The 18,006-nt window shown below is 41.3% G+C and overlaps 1 protein-coding gene across 2 annotated transcripts in view; it reads left to right on the plus strand.

Annotated features, from left to right (window-relative positions):
* The window catches only part of LOC125960169 (ectonucleoside triphosphate diphosphohydrolase 5), a 4,174-nt gene extending 4,082 nt beyond the window's left edge, over nucleotides 1-92 (plus strand). For both annotated transcript variants that reach the window (XM_049693402.1, XM_049693403.1), the window contains exon 4: nucleotides 1-92. This exon is cut by the window's left edge and continues 1,647 nt beyond it. The gene's annotated coding sequence lies outside the window, so the exon portion shown is untranslated.
* Nucleotides 93-18,006: the final 17,914 nt, after the last annotated feature.

Here is an 18,006-nt window from a genome sequence, read left to right on the forward strand (position 1 = left end):
GTGGCTCGCAGATAATTTAGGACAGCGGTTCAGGGGAAACTGGGAAGCCATTGTAAGTGAGCAGTGTGATAAATATATGAACATCCCAACCAAACAAATCAATTGGTTAAGTTTTTTCAATTTAATATTTTATTTCGACGGAACGAACGCTTGCTACTTCCATGATTTCTTCCGTAGGTACAAGGTGCTTCGCTTTTTGCTTTCGAACTTGCCTTGGTAGCACGATGATCGATCTTGCTATACCGATGCTCGCATGGAATTGGCGAAGGATTTCGGGTGATTGTCTATCTGACCGTCGCGAACTACATCTTACCGCTCTTCCCGACCACATAATACACAATGATTAGCTGTTTGGGGGGTTTGCAATATGAGTTAGCAATAGTATTTGCATTAACTCCATACTGATCATACAGTAATCGGTGTTTAACTTACTGTCGCATCCGCTACTTCACGTATGACATCAATGTAGAAGTCCAATGTTTGGTTCGTGATGGGTGTCACTTGGCGAAGGACGATTACCACATTCGCATAGTGGTAATTGTTCCTACTTTCATTTCATTCAATCACCGGCGTAAGCTTTAGATAATCATTGATATATGGAAATACATATTAATCAATTCCACGGATGAACAATGAAGCACTTACTCTGATAAAGGCGTTTGCTGAAGTGGAGAAACTCGCTGCGAAAGCAAACAGCACGATCGGAACCGAAAGCATGTCTCGTTGTCTGAAGGTTGTACGACTCAATGAAATTTAACATAGTCAACATGCTGGTACTTGCGTGGTTATTTAACTAATCTTATATTAATTGTTTAAAATCACAAACCCATATCGTACTCTTTCAATTACGGCATAATTTTGTCATTTATTGAGATTACTATCATTATGGTGAATTCAAGTAAATTTGTGGTGCAATCATGGGTGTATCGATTGCATCTCGCTTCGAGTTTGAATGAGGAACTCTTTAGCTGGGTGTTGAGCATTCCCTTGGAAGATTGCATATTATCAATAGCAGTTCCAATACTTCTAGTAACCGATTTTAACAATGCACTAGTTTTCCATAGTACACCGCATCGAACAGTGGTCTCAGATGTATAGCGGAACTAAAGAATTCCTTGAAAACGAAATCCGTCGCAGGCAACATGCTCGGTATTAAAATGTTGGAGAGCCGTAAGTTACGAATGGTATATAGTTTCGGTTTCAATGGACAGCTTTTTGGCATGTTGTTGGCCCGAACTACCTGATCCCAGACGATCTTCATCAAGCGATCCACTTCAGGACGGTGGAGAAAGGAGCAAAGGTTTACGGAACGCGTCAGAAGCGCGTTCTGTGCGGTACCGCTCTTCCCAACCACATAATACGCAATGGTTAGCTGATTGAGGGAGTTTGTAAATGTTAGACTTAGCAATAGCGTTTGCAAAAACTCTAACCTTATCCTAAACATCAATCGATGTTTGACTTACTCTTGCATCGGTTATTTCTCGTATGATTTCAATGTTGATGTCCAATGTTTGGTTCGTGATGGGTCCCACCTGACGAAGGATGGTTGTTACGTTAACAAACTGGTAGTTGTTTCTAGTCTCGATTCGTTTAACCACCGGCGTAAGCTATGGGCAGTCAGGGATAGATGCAAATCCATTTATATGATTCCACGGATGAACAATGGAGCACTTACTCTGACAAAGGCGTTTGCGGAAGTGGAGAGACTCGCTGCGAAAGCAAACAGCACGATCGAAACCGAAATCATGTCTCGTTGTCTGAAGGTTGTACGACTCAATAACATTTAACATAGAAATCGTGCTGGTACTTGTATGGTTATTTAACTACTCTCATATTAATTGTTTGAAATCACAAACCCATATCGTACTCTTTCAATTATGACATAATTTTGTCATTTATTGAGCTGATTATTATCACGGTGAACTCAGGTAAATACACGGTGCTTTGGTAGCACTATCGATTGCATTTTTTTCGAGTTAGAATATGAAGCGAAAGCGATCTTGAATAGCTTAAATCATTTCTATAAATCCCTTACTTGCACAATCTTTCCAACAACTTCAATGCAGCACAGCGGTTTGCTTTGGGGTCCCGATCGAAACAGCTCCTTCAATATATAAACACTCTCTGGGAACATTCCAGGCAGCGAAATCAAGGAAAGGCGAATGTCGCGAATATAATAGATGGCAGCCTGCATGGGACATTCGGTTGGAAGATTGGTATTACGATTGATGACTTCATATAGCACGTTCACCAACCGATTCCTCGCCGGATCCTTCAGAAAGGCGCAAAAGTCTACCGTGCGAGGATTTTGGGTCACTTTATTTCCAAAGACCGTATAATATTCGAGTGTTAGCTGATGATCGTGATGGAAGAAAGAGCATTAACGAGCTCTGTTAACATTCCATTATGGAATCTTTTTCGCAGTCGATGTTTTTACCTTCACATCCTTTAGTTCCTGCGCCTGATGCCAACATTCACGTCGATACTTTGATTCCAGATCGGCCCCTCGTGACGTATGCCTGTCGTAATATTAGCGTAAATGAAGTGGCTACCCGTTTCGATTTTCGTCACCATCGGAACGAGCTGGCAAAGTAGTACCAGTGACACGAGTTTAGTTTGAGATGGTTGTGCCACTAATTTGTCGACCTACATACCTTATAAAAACCGTACGAAATTCTGAAACAAGTGATTTAATTGCTACCAATAGTATGGAGAAAAGAAATCGATTCATTGAGAGATCGATTCGACGTGCGCCGTCAAAACGCAAACAATAAATCGTCGTAACAGTGCTTAGTGGCAGAGAAGTCTTTCGATCATTCTACTTTATCGCTGCTATTAAAATCGGATCCATCACGATGTTCTAGAATAATTTGCAAATAAAACTTACTTGCGTATCCCCAGTAAGTGGAAATGGAAATGGAGCGAAAACGTTTAGACGCGAGTATATACAAAAATTTCAGATCGATGCTGTTTTTTGAAGATAGATAGCCATTTTGTCTTTTATTAATGATTTTGTCGCCGTTTGCCATGCTACCTTAATTGCTAGTCAACCTCACGAACCTTCCGTAGAAATTATGAACAACCAGAGGTTCGTTGTTTATGCCGGTTTGATAAACTTGTTTAAAAAGAAAATCGTTACTTGGCAAAAAGCCGGGAATTGCAACGCTCGAAGGACGGAAGTTACGTATGTAGTAATGGCCCGGCTCCATGGGACACCGCTCTGACAAACGATTGTTCTGCTTAAACTGCACGTAGACAAGGTTCAACAGGCGATCCGAAGTGGGCCGTTTTAGAAAACGGCAGACGTCGATCGTACGACTGAAGAAAGCATTTGGGACGACGCTTCCGTTCAGGACCAGGTGATAGTATGCAGAGAGCTGACCGCAGTATAATGAATCATTAATTAAACATAGATATCTGGGGCCGTTAAAGCTGAGACTTCTTACCTTTATAACACGTAACTCTTTCAATAAATCCATCTCGATATTGATAGTATGGTTGGTGATGGGACCAATCTCGTTGGTGGCAGTCGTGATGTTTATGTATTTGTAGTTGTTCCTTACATCCATCTTTCTCATAACTGCTACGAGCTGCAAATAGATGAGCAATGTTTGTCAAAAGATACCAGTGGAGCATCTCAGCTATTTGTAACTTACAGTGAACAAGCCATTCACGGACTGACAGTTCAAGGCGAAAAGGAGAAGTGTGAAGAAAAGAGTAGGCGCTACTATTGCCATAGTGTTGCTGGGGACTGTATGGTCTTTATGGTTGGGAATACGGCATGTACTAACTGCACTACATTCAATTTCAACAGATTATATTTTTCCAGTCGATCATTAGGGTTTCTTGATCATCGCTATGGTATTTGAGCAACAAAATTGATCTAAATAAGAGACGATCAACGCTCTGTGTGGATGACCTCAAATCTCGCACTTTTTTGTGATTGGCATGGTTGGTAGAACATGAAAGTTAGCTTTATTAATAGATAGGCGCTCAATTATCAGAAATGTGCGGGAAGTGATGCGTTCGCTGCTAACGAACGAAATGCGTACAAAATTCGTTGCAATAAGATCATAAGAAGGCATATGGCAAATTGATATCATCTCTTCGATGTACCAGTCATATTACCTGAAAGCATTTTGTTTTTGTAGTGAACAACGAACACTTGCCGCACAAGCTTCGGGTTTCTGTAGTTTTTATTGCTGTTAAAACGAGCGATAAACAACTCAAAAAATAGTCCGCGTACGGCGGCCTTTCGCTTGATAGTGATTTTCTGATCTCGCTCACGTGCGTGTCCAGCTGCAAGCTTGCTAGTAACCTGGCATGCAAGTGAGCTCCTTGAGGCTGCTCGTAGGCTCTAGCGATATAGCCGCTGCTATCGGTAACACATTAATTGTTTAACTTGAGTTTGGGCGATACATACATATAATAATCCATGTTTACACCTCTATATGATATGTGTTTTATTAGTTAAATCAAGCCATTCCCTTGGAAGATAAAATATTATCACTTCTAGTTCCACGCTTTCTAGTGATCACTGTTACCAATGACACGCACTAGCTTTCCATGGTACACCACATCGAACAGTGGTTTCCGGTGCAGGGAAGACCGGAAAGACTCCCTCAACACAAATTCCGTCTCTGGTATCATAGGTGGTATGAAGAAACTGGAGAATCGTATGTTACGAATGGTGTATAGCTCTTGTTTCACAGGACAGCTTTTTGGTAAATTACTGTTTGGAACTACTTGGTCCCAGGCGAGCTTCAAGAAGCGATCCATTTCGTGCCTTTCGAGAAAAGAACAAAAGTTAACGGAACGCGTCACGAGCGCATTCTGAGCAGTACCGCTCTTCCCGACGACATAGTACGATACGGTTGCCTGATGTGGGATTCACAATATGGGTGTTAGCAATGGCGTTAGCTTGAAACTACTCCCACAGCTGATGAATTACTCTTGCATCCGTTATTTCCCGTTTTATATCAATGTAGACGTCCAATGTTTGGTTCGTGCTGGGTCCCACCTGACGAACGATGTTTGTCACGTTCACAAACTGGTAGTTGCTACTAGTCTCAATTCGTTTAACCACCGGCGCAAGCTTTAGATGTTCATGGATAAATGCAAATATATTACACTCAATTCCACGGATGAGCAAAAAAGCACTTACCCTGATAAAGGCGTTTGCTGAAGTGGAGAGAGTTGCTACGAAAGCAAACAGCAAGATCGGAACAGTAAACATGTTTCGTTGCTTGAAGGATGCACTACTCAATAACATTTAACATAGTCAACATGCTGGTTTTTGTATGGATATTTAACTAATCCTATATTAATTGTTTGAAATCACAAATCAATCTTGTACTCCTTCAATTACGGCATGATTTAGAATACGGCATTTTTGAATAAATAAATAAAACAGAGGGCAAAATAAAACTATTCTTGGCAAAGCGAGGGGGGGGGGGGGAGAGTTGCAACGCACGAAGGACGGAGGGTGCACATGTAGTGATGGTCCGGCGTTATGGTACAACGCATCTTGAGAGAGGTGTTTTTATAAGCAATGTACTGCGACAAAACTAATACTGATTGTTTCCGTTGTCATTGATTCGCAAGATCCTAAAGACTCTGCCAATAGCGTAGACGCTGCCAGGAAGATTAATGCAGGGGTTGACTTCCTGCTTGGCGTATCGTTTAAAGATGATGATTGGATCGAGACTGAGGTCCCATTTTGATGGTCTCTATATATGTGACGATCGCAACAAATTATCTAACTAAAACCTGCGATTATATCAGTACGTAGTATATTAATAGAATAGTTTAATACTCTCAGCAATGCGTGCTCCATTAAGGCCCAATAGGAACCCTTGAGTAATTTACCAATGATGCTTTATTGGATGAATCATTCGGTTCGAAGGTGAAATATTATCACTTACAGTTCCACTCTTTCTAGTTACCGCTTGCACCAATGACACGCACTAGCTTTCCATGGTAAACCACATCTAACAGTGGCCGCAAATGCAACGTGGAACGGAAGGACTCTTTCAACACAAATTCCGTCTCTGGTATCATAGGTGGTATTCTGATGGTGGAAGGCCGCATGTTGCGAACGGTGTAAAGCTTCGGTTTCAATGGACAGCTTTTTGGCAAACTGTTGTTTCGAATTATCTGATCCCATATGAGCTTCACCAAGCGATCCGTTTCCGGACGTTTGAGAAAGGAGCAAACATTCACGGAACGTGTCACGAGCGCGTTCTGAGCGATACCGCTCTTTCCGACGACAAAATACGATAGGGTTATCTGTTTGGGTATTTATAATATGGGTGTTAGCAATGGACTAAGCGTTATATTTAAGCTGATCTTACACCAAGTGGTGTTTGAATTACCCTTGCATCCGTTATTTCTCGTATGATATCAATATTGACGTCCACTGTTTGGTTTGTGATGGGTCCCACTTGACGAACAATGTTTGTCACGTTAAAAAACTGGTAGTTGTTTGTGGTATCAATTCGTTTAACCACCGGCATAAGCTATGGGCAGTCAGGAATATATGCAAATCCATTCTATATGATTCCGCGGATGAACAATGGAGCACTTATGAAGCGACCTCACCCGCTATCACCACACGTTCAGGCCTTCGATTCGGTCGCTTCGGTCATAATTCCAAGAAGCACAGTTAAGATTCAACATCGATCGTTCCCCAGCAACGTAGACCGCCATAAAACTAGATTCCCACCGAAAGAACATAACAGACACAATAGATCCCAATACCATATCCATTAAAGCATACCTTGGGTTGCATACGCAAGAGATCGTAACAATATAAATGCATACACCAGCTGCATCTAACGCTCCAGATGCATACGCGAAGGACGATCGTAAAAGTCACCATCATGAAAAGATCGATCGGAAAAGGGTCACAGGACAAAAAGGGCCCATAGCATCGCAGAGCAACGAAGGAGGCAACCGAAAAGGGATCATGGAAACCGAGAACAATGGACCAGGATAATGGTTGATCTGCAATGGTGGATGTTCGTTGAGAGCATTTTTACCGAGAAGGATCTGAGGGACGGTCATAAATGTTTTTATGGAGAAGGGTCGAATGCAGGTATAAAAAGGGATCGCCGCACCGGAAAGGAGCCCAAGGATCGCGAGTTAGGGAGAAGTGATCGCGGATCATTTTATACGGGAATGAATTATGAATCTTATTGAAACACGAATCAAGATAGGCTTTTCATCGAGCAGCGTTGTGGAGCGGAGGGTGAGGATCGGAAGAATAGGAGAGCTAGAAAATAAGGATGACTGTTAGTATATAAGCCTTAGAGTTAGAATAAACGTGGCCAGTACTTTGTGAACCATAACGACGCCTACACGTTGATTCTTTTCTCCGCTCGTAGACTAGCTTTCAGGTTCTGGAGTCCTGTCCACACAACCAGCTCAGCTCTCTGATCCAAAACACAGGACCCCACCCGTGGTAATCCTACTTGGACACCAGTTAGCAACATCGGGCTAAGCTCTAGACTCCCAACTATTGGGTGCCCAACATAGAGTTATTTTTCAGGTGACAGTATAGAGGAACGCCATAGGACCACTCGCGCCACGTTTAGGTTAAGTATTCATGAGCGCCCCGCCAAGGCGTCTTCATCTGGTGACAGCGGTGGGATAATTTCGAAATCCCGTATCGGTTAAGTAATTACCCGGTGGGTAAAGAAAGCGATACAGACAATTGAAGTGAAATGTGGAAAAATATTGAACAATGCAGCGTGAAAGTGTTGTGCTGTACGGAGTGCGTTTCGGAAAACTGTATAAAAGTGAAAAACAACAAAAACGATCGGCGAGAAAAACCATTACGCAATCATAAGAAACACAGGCATTTCTTATGCCACCATCAGTAACGAGAATGGAACAGAACGAAAAGACAATAGAATGATGATTGTGTTCAAGTAAAGCCAGTTCAGATCAACAGAGTGACCAAGTGAAAAAACGGATTTTTTTTTTGAAATTCAAAACCGCAATCGAACTTAGCACATAATAACGATAGAATGGAAGCCGAGAGTTTTGATCAGTACGGAAGAAGAAACAGTGGAGGCAGCCGATGTGATGGAGTTGCAGCCTATAGAAGCGACAACATCGTAGAGAAAGTAATGAGAGCAGCCGGGGTGAAGTTAGCAGCTAATGGTTAATGAAGTCAAGCAGCTGGGAGGATGATGGCATTTCTACCCAACGTGGAAGGATGGATTACAACCTGCCTGAGCTATGGAACTCTAGATGACGAGAAGGACCGAACAGGACAAAAGAGGAGCGTTGTGACAACATACAGTACGGTATGGTGAGTCATTATTGGAAGTGAGAATCAAAAGTGAACAATTAGCTTAATTGGATGTTTGAAAACAAAAAAAATCAGAAATGGATTATCAAAGATTTCAAGGACGATATAGGACTAGGGAAACAAAACCAGGAAAAAACTACAGATCAAGCGATAGATATGAGGAAAGCCATTACTTTGAACCAGATTACGTTTATAACAATTACGGTAATCGATTCAATAACCGCAAAAATAGGAACAGTTACCGGGAAAGTATCCGTAACGATGAATCATATCAATATCAGGAGAATAATGTCAATCATTACATCTATGAAAGAAATCTTAACCAATGGAATGAGTATCATCAGACTCAGGATAATTTATATTGTAGAGAACAAGACGATTCACAACCTAGTTTCAAAAAGCAAAAGTTGAAAATATATCTATTGGAAGAAGAAATTGATGATTTGAAGGCAGAAATAAAAAATATGCGGAAAAATGCTTCCCAGGAGTCCTTTCGACAATTGTTAGCTGAGAAAGTCGAAGTATTGACAGAAAAATTCGAGTTAATAGAAAGAGTAGACATCCTTGAAGACGAGTTGAAAGCAGTGAAAGACGAAAAAGAGGCAAATGATACTGATTACACTGAATTAAAAGAAAGTTTAAAAATTGCTCAAAATTCATTATTGAAGTTGCGCGAGGAAAATGAAGAACTAAAATCAACGGGCATACGTTTAACAGAAGAAAAGGATCAAGTTAATGAAGAATTGAAGAAGGCACTAGAAAAACAAAAATTATTAGAGGCTCTGAATTTGAAGGTATTAGAGGATAACACCAGATTAAGGGAGGAAATGGAAAAATTAAATCAAGATTTAAATGACGCTAATGTAAAAATTGATGACTTGTCAAAGGGTTTATACGAAATGTCGACAAAGTTAAAGGAACTGAATGAAATATCAGATGAAAGAAATCGGCTAATAATCGGCGATAAAATAGAAGAGACATTGCTCGAATCGCAACAAGAAGAGATTAGTAAATTCGAAAGGTCTGAAGATAATTATGGGGTACAATTAACGATCAAAAAGACTGAAAAGGAGCACTTTTGTAGGAAAACGAAATTGAATCGACGAATTTCTAGAACGAAAAAGAAAATGGAAAGATTTATTGGCTATGACAATTCTTACGAAAAGAGAGCCAAGGTACGCAAACGAATATTTGATAAAGGACAGTCAAATAGTGTGGTAAACCAAGGTTTCCCAGACGAACATTTTAGAAGGGTGATCAAAGAACTGTTTAGGACGAGAGATGTTAAAATATGGTAAAACATATTTACATCACCCCATGAAGTAAGGATCGAAATAATTTAACCAAGACAAAGCATGAACGAACATGAATTGGAAAATTAATTTAAAATAATATTGTTTAAAGTCAGGAATACCGAAAGAAAACCAGAAAGAAAATTGAGTGATGCAGCACTAAAGAATCAATTGAGTTGATTGTATTACGGATGGAGAAAAAATGAGCAATGCCAGAATATGAATGAAGGTGAGAATAAGTGATGTACCTTCTGTAAACCTGCCATTATATTCTAGACTTCCTCATTTTATCAAGGAAAGGAACATTTATATTAGCATGGAGTTTATATGCATTAATTAGTAAAGCGATAAGGAAGAAAAAACTTGGAAAGAAATGAGAATCAATTAAACAATTTCCCGCAAATGAAAGATAACAAAAATGTCAAGATACTTGAAGGAAACGAAATAATATGAAACTAATGGCAAAAAGGAATAAGAAGATATATAAAAAAGGGAACATAGAGCGCAAAAGAGATTGTTTAGAACGGATGTGGCCTTGTGGGTGCTAGCTTCGGCACATCCCTAGGATTCTTAGAGTCATAAGTGCTCTAAGGCTGGGTTCGATTCCCAGTACCGTTAGAAAACAAGAGCAAAAAGAGAAAGAAAAAAAGGAAACATGCAGAAGAATAGAGAAAGAAAGATAGAAAATGGAGGCAAAACGCATGACCAACAGATGGGTTCAAGTCCCAGGCCTGCCACAAATAGATGCGCTATGAAAATGAAGAGATAAATCGAAAGAAATAGGGGGCCAAACGCATGACCAACGAATGGGTTCAAGTCCCAGGCCTGCCACAAATAGATGCGCAATGAAAATGAAGAGATAAATAGAAAGAAAAAGGGGGCCAAACGCATGACCAACAAATGGGTTCAAGTCCCAGGCCGGCCAGAATAGAAGCGCAAGAAAAATGAGGAGATAAATAGAATGAAATGAACAAAACGAATGATCAACGGTTGGGTTCGAATCCCAAGCCTAAACAGGTAGAAACGAAAATGAGAATATAGGAAAAGGAAGAAAAAGGAAGCATTGAAAATAAGAGAATTCGAAAAAGTGAAATATGTGAACATGAAAGGAAAAGTATATAGAGAAAGAAAAGAAGAAATGAAGTTAGGAAATTGAATTGGAATGTTCAAGAAGGAAAAAAAAAGAGATTATTGAAAAATTATAAGAAATGAGAGTATGATTAGAAAGCACTATGATCGACAAAGCTATATGAAAGATTATGGGAATATAGCAGAGGTTGGAAAAGATGGGATAAACAATTAGATAAAACAGGAACAACATTTATTATATTGCCAACCTTAAGCCTGCTAGCTAACCAGCTTGAAGATCACCTCTTCAAGACGATCTTCAAGCACAAATAAGTGGGGGGGAATGAAGCGACCTCACCCGCTATCACCACACGTTCAGGCCTTCGATTCGGTCGCTTCGGTCATAATTCCAAGAAGCACAGTTAAGATTCAACATCGATCGTTCCCCAGCAACGTAGACCGCCATAAAACTAGATTCCCACCGAAAGAACATAACAGACACAATAGATCCCAATACCGTATCCATTAAAGCATACCTTGGGTTGCATACGCAAGAGATCGTAACAATATAAATGCATACACCAGCTGCATCTAACGCTCCAGATGCATACGCGAAGGACGATCGTAAAAGTCACCATCATGAAAAGATCGATCGGAAAAGGGTCACAGGACAAAAAGGGCCCATAGCATCGCAGAGCAACGAAGGAGGCAACCGAAAAGGGATCATGGAAACCGAGAACAATGGACCAGGATAATGGTTGATCTGCAATGGTGGATGTTCGTTGAGAGCATTTTTACCGAGAAGGATCTGAGGGACGGTCATAAATGTTTTTATGGAGAAGGGTCGAATGCAGGTATAAAAAGGGATCGCCGCACCGGAAAGGAGCCCAAGGATCGCGAGTTAGGGAGAAGTGATCGCGGATCATTTTATACGGGAATGAATTATGAATCTTATTGAAACACGAATCAAGATAGGCTTTTCATCGAGCAGCGTTGTGGAGCGGAGGGTGAGGATCGGAAGAATAGGAGAGCTAGAAAATAAGGATGACTGTTAGTATATAAGCCTTAGAGTTAGAATAAACGTGGCCAGTACTTTGTGAACCATAACGACGCCTACACGTTGATTCTTTTCTCCGCTCGTAGACTAGCTTTCAGGTTCTGGAGTCCTGTCCACACAACCAGCTCAGCTCTCTGATCCAAAACACAGGACCCCACCCGTGGTAATCCTACTTGGACACCAGTTAGCAACATCGGGCTAAGCTCTAGACTCCCAACTATTGGGTGCCCAACATAGAGTTATTTTTCAGGTGACAGTATAGAGGAACGCCATAGGACCACTCGCGCCACGTTTAGGTTAAGTATTCATGAGCGCCCCGCCAAGGCGTCTTCACTTACCCTGATAAAGGCGTTTGCTGAAGTGGAGAGACTCGCTGCGAAAGCAAACAGCACGATCGGAACCGAAAGCATGTCTCGTTGCCTGATGGTTGTGCGACTCAATAACATTTAACATAGAAATCGTGCTGATATTTGTATGGTTATTTAACTAATCTTACATTAATTGTTTGAAATCACAAACCCATATCGTACTCTTTCAATTACGGCACAATTTTGTCATTTAGTGAGATGAATATCATAGGTAATGGCACGATGCGGTCATAGATATATCGCTTGCATCGATTAAGTTGGAAGTGAGATAATGATAGCCATTTCGTAATTTACTAGCTAAACAGGCTACAGGGTTACAACTGGTCACGTCACCAGTGAACATGGTTTTTCCACCCATTGAAAAGCCGCGTGAAATATCGAAGCAGCATTTAATCGTTGTTCGTTACCGTTGTTTAGAGTAAGATGCAACATAATGGCCAACGCTTTTGAGAGTGTTCTTAGTCACAGGCTCTACAGGGGACTATGTTAATTCAATGCTTCCACGGTGTAGAGCTGCCTACAGCCGATGGTAGTCTTCGATCGAATCGATCGTCGAAATTATCGAAGTTTGCAAGAAGATGATCAATCTGTGATTCATTCAGGGGAATAAATTGATTTTTCTTAATTCCTTCATAAAAATTTTATGTTTTTATATACATGCTCGGTTCTGCAGAACCAATGGAAACGCAATCTGCTTTGCTTCGCTCTCGTGACTGGCGTAGATCGTTTCATCCTTTATTGGTACACTAGTAGACTGAAGCGATACACCTCTTCATGCTAACAAACTGGATAACAATCTGTGATCGAATTGTGAAGATTGATGATGATCATCATCATCACCTTCGCCCGTCCCTGTATAAGGTACTTGAACTAGTTTTTGCGGTTCTGAAAAAAGATGGCAGCATGTTTTTGGGGAAGGTTCACAGCCCCATATGCTACGTCGTTTTACAGTATAACTAAATACCTTTAAAACAAAATAAAAGACTCCTTATAATATTAACCATATCATATTTTATTACCATAACATATAACATAAACATCAATCAACATTTTCAAGGAAAACCCACCCCAGCACCCGGTTATCATCTTCCATAATATTCGATACTGCGATCTAACGGCGATCGTGGAGTTAATTTAGGGAGGAGGGAGAGGTGTATATTGCTAAAGATCTACTAAAATCGTTCTTTCACACCGAGCAATTACTATCGATTAGGGGTCTGGTGGTAGTTTCGAGCGAGTCCCAAACGACACTGCGAGCAGGAACGGCAGATTCGTCTAGTTTGACAGCCGATACAGGTTGAGTAGTTCAACGAAGAAACCTTCTAAACGCCCCCCAAATATATTAAAATATTGTACCTTATTTTATCATGATGGTAAATTAAAACCAAAACATGAGAACACATAACTATCCATAACACTGGTATCAACTTTTCGCCTTTCGTGCAATGGTCTAGAATTTCTAGACCTCCGACTAGTAACGAGATTCCACGAAAGTCATCAGTAGTTCAGTTTTTTACTGTAATAGTTTTGTTTAGTTGTAAGATCTATCGTCGACCCATTCCTTTCTCTTTCGACTACTAGAAAAGCTAGTCACCAGTGGTTGCCACACACCTGCACAGTACATTGCGCGCTTCGTTTCTTTCGGCAAAATCGTTTTGGAGTAGTAAAAAATAACAAATAACACCACCATATGTGGATGAATAAATATAATAACCATCAAATGAATAATAACACCTCTTCGACGCCACTGGATGTCTTTTTGCATCTCTTTTTCTCATAGAAATGTTTGGTCGTAGTTTGGTATGAAACAAATTTCAGTGTGCGCTTTGCCTGAAAAGCTATACCAACAAGCAATCGCTCGGTGATCACAGGGGAATGACGCGGTGCAGCATCTGTGGACGAACCCTGTTCACTATCGGCGCTCTTAATGATCACATGAAGCTTATACATAAACAAAACATGAAACATCATCGCCAAGACAGCCACTCGAGTAAAACGACATGTTCCATTTGTTCATTTTGCGAAGCACGCTGCAAAACGAAACAGTTACTTGCGACGCACAAATTTAAATACCATCGTGGAATGTCATCTACGAATGGGAACATGAAATCCAGTACATCCTAAAACATAACAGAATAATTTAGAATAATAGCGATGTAACATATTTAGAAGTTTACAGAGCTTATCTTCCTAGCAACATTTTCAATCGTTTGTATTTTTCTACGTCACATCTGTATCTTATTAATGTTAATTCTTTATTATTGACTACTAAAATACTACACAATAAATTGCACATTTGATATAACACGGGAACTATTTGAACTCTTACCATTTCGGAGCTACGATATTAATCACTTGAATGTCGCGGCTGTTTCGGCTAATCTGATTCTGCGAAATAGACGAATATCGTGATTCCAAACTGACAAAGCGACCGACAAACACACAGCGTGACGACATAGGCAAGATAAATGGCAGCATGGCGCGTTGCATTAAATTCTCATTTCTTTTCATTTTCAGTTAAAACCCTCGGTAGCAGTGCGGGTGACCACATCCGTTCGCGTTTCTGTCCTGTGTTCTAGGCACCTACTACCGACTGGCACTCTTGAGAATGCTGCAGACGACATTCAGCGCACATTTTGTGGTTCAATGTTTCGTTTCTAAATCACGATCATTCGTTCGATTCGAGCCATTTCAGGGACAGACAATTTGCTGATCCATCGAATACTGAAGCCTTATGCTTAGCGTCCAGATGAAGAAAGGTATCATAGGTGCTGTTGTGTGCGAACCGGGTATAACGGCTGCTACCGAAGCGACCAGGTGACGCCTTGACGGTGGACAGAAGACGTGTTTCGTGTACCGGTACTTCTTAGTGCATTTTCCGCTGCAGTGCAGCCAGTTGGCAAACTAATTTCGCATCCTGCCCAAACGGGATTTAAGTCAATCAGCCGCTGCACAGTCGGGGCTTCTCTATATTCTAGAGTTCCTTCTACACGAAGCATGATTCACATGATGTTGTCGCTTCTTCATAACGGAGCATGATTCTATTTTTTTAAATGTGAACAAGAGAAATGTGTTGTTAAATAACTATATTTGTACAAATGGCACCCAAAGAAGGATTGAACAATGGCAATAGATGAATCTATTGTCGGAAGATCGCAAATGTTAGCAGAGTGGGTTGAAAAGTTATAATATAGAGAAGAGCACATACATTTAAGGAAAGCGTTGTCTGGAAATGGAAGGTTTTCCTGTGGATAGTCCTTCTGCACAACTTTTATTTTTCAAATTGATCTTTCATGATATTCAATTATATCCAACACTAGACAGAGTGCCACTACTTCTTTGAACATTTTCGTGGGAAACAGATAATAGTGTCGCTTGCATCGATTGCGCATAACATATTCTACAAAGGTTGGTACTTCAAAAAAGGCAATCGTCACAACAAAAACCGTCACCTCCCCGTTTGCTTGTGCAAAATTTACAGCCTGCCCAACGTACATTGAAGTGGGAACATGTACACACACACACACAAAAAAAAAAACAAATGCTAACCACTGCATCCGTTGTACCATTGGTGCGCCGGCATGAAACGTGGCCCGTAACATGATAGTATAATTGAAGAGCGTCCCGACACCCGACGTGACCAAAGGCTATGTTTTACGGCGCGATGCACTGCTACAAACAAATACTTATTTGGTTCGTCCTTATGCTACAACATGTAATGGAAAACAGCCGAGGGCCCGAAGCACCAACCAAACCATCTCGGCTGCCGTGTGCCGCTCGGGGGGGTTGGTTATGTTACGGGTTGTGTGAGTTGAAGATAGACATTACAAACAAAACCTAGAACGAAATAACAACTTTGCAGTGCCGTGACAGGCAAACCACTCTCGACGTTATTAGTGGTTTTCGGTTCATCGAGCGGAATGTAAACATTCGCAGTGCACAAATGGGGACCGTTGGTAGAATGCGGCAGGAGTAGTAACAAGGAATGAAGTTTGCATTCGTCTCGAAAGCTATTGAAGTGCTGTTTCGTAATGATGAACTTATAGTTACCAGTTGATGTGCATTTCTAAAGTATCTTCCCTTTTAAAGAAGTGCCGGAAAGTAGGACGTGCAGGCCTTGACAGTTGGTGCGATAACCGGGAAACAAGAAACACGGAAAGAAACTGAATAGAGCGAACGAGGCGTGAACATTACAATTTCCATTCTACCATATTCCAAACCATGTTCTACAGCGTCCTTTACTACTAATAGGACGGACACCACAGAGGATATGGAAGGAAACAACCATGTTCGCACGTTCTACGTGGCCTGGAGATAGTGTTGCGTGAAGCGAACTAAGCTTTGTTGAGAGTTGCGATACTTGCGATGACGCTCGGGTGCTGCTTGTCCTGGCAAAGAAAAGCTCGGTAAAGATTTCTCTTTTCACAATCTTCCGTTCTGCGTAAACGATGCACGGCATCTGTATAGCGAGAAAGAGTTGTTACTTTGCTAGGTAGTTGGAGCGAGTGAGTGCGGAAAAGAAGAAAACAAACCGGTAAACCAATAGAAAGCCGCCCAACGGTGAAATGCGGTGCGGCGATCGGAACGAACAGCTCGGAGGAAAGGAGGGAGCGACGGTGCAAAGTGACGGCACGAGATTCTCGTAGCACATTTTCCAGCTTCCGGTCGGTTTCGTTGCTGTATGTCTGTGTGTTTTTCTGTCTGTTTAATTTAATTTATAGCTTCCTATTGATTTTATTTCATTTTGTGCGCTTCGTCTTTCTTCACTCAGCCGGCTCCCCCCCCCCCCCCCTCCGCCAATTCTACCGCGACGGCTGCAGTTAAATGCCTTTTCCTCGTTCATTACCACCACTGCCCCTCGTCCCTCGGCACTCTGCACGGTCGTTCGATCATCGAACATGCAATTGGTGGCTGCCTGGAGAAAAATCGAGTAAAATTGTGTGCCAGAGGGACATTTTCATTTCTTCTCCGGTATTTTTTTATTACTATTTCGTTAGCTGAGGCAAGTTGATTCGAGTCTAGAGAGCGAGAGAGAGAGAGACAGAGACCACTGTAACTGGGCCGGCCCCGTTGCGATGCCACGGTGGATCGACACTCGCGGTGGGTTCACGCTTCAGCTTATCGTGTTGCTTCCGGCGTTGGTGGTGGTGCCTCAGCGCGAATTGATTTATCCATTTTCACTCTGAAGTAGGGATGCTTTCGGGGATGGGAATGGTGTTTCCTGTTTTTTCGTTCGTTTATACTTCTCTCCCGCTGCCGTGCTGCCGCGTTCCGGAATCATTCTGGGCATGTTCAATGAAGGATTTACCGCTTTCCCCAACCTGTCTGGCTTTCTCTGTCTGTCTGGCTTTCGCTTTATCTGTGGCATTTCATGTTACCGGGAAGGGTCGCTTTGAATTGGTTGTATAATTCACGAAGAAGTCACTCGTCCATCCCTGGGAGGATGTCGTTGTGGTATCAAGGGTGAATGGAGTTATCATGCCCCCTGCTCGAAACGTTTACATTTTTGTTGTCTCGAAAGGGCCTCCTTCAGCCAGGTGAGTTAATCAAACCAGTCTATCGAGCTTTCCTATTAAAGTGTAATTAACTAATTGTGAAAGGCCTGCTTGGATTGGTTGGAATACTAAAGAAAGGGATATTAAATAATAAATAACTATATTATAGTTATTGTTTTTTACTATTTAGCTACACTCGATAATTTGGATTGATTCCTACCATCAGTGGTAGTCAATAGTTATCATTGAAATGCACTAGATGTTCTAATTTACTTAAACTTTATTCGTCCGAGATCTGTTTGTTCTCAGTTATCCTATCCTTTTGAACACACTGAGAATAGCAAATACTTCTTCATTTAGAGATTTATAGAAAACTTTAGAGATTTCGAAGATTTCTATGAACCTTCTA

Source organism: Anopheles darlingi, chromosome 2 (genome assembly GCF_943734745.1).
Source record: "Anopheles darlingi chromosome 2, idAnoDarlMG_H_01, whole genome shotgun sequence".
Taxonomy (NCBI): Eukaryota; Metazoa; Arthropoda; class Insecta; order Diptera; family Culicidae; genus Anopheles; species Anopheles darlingi.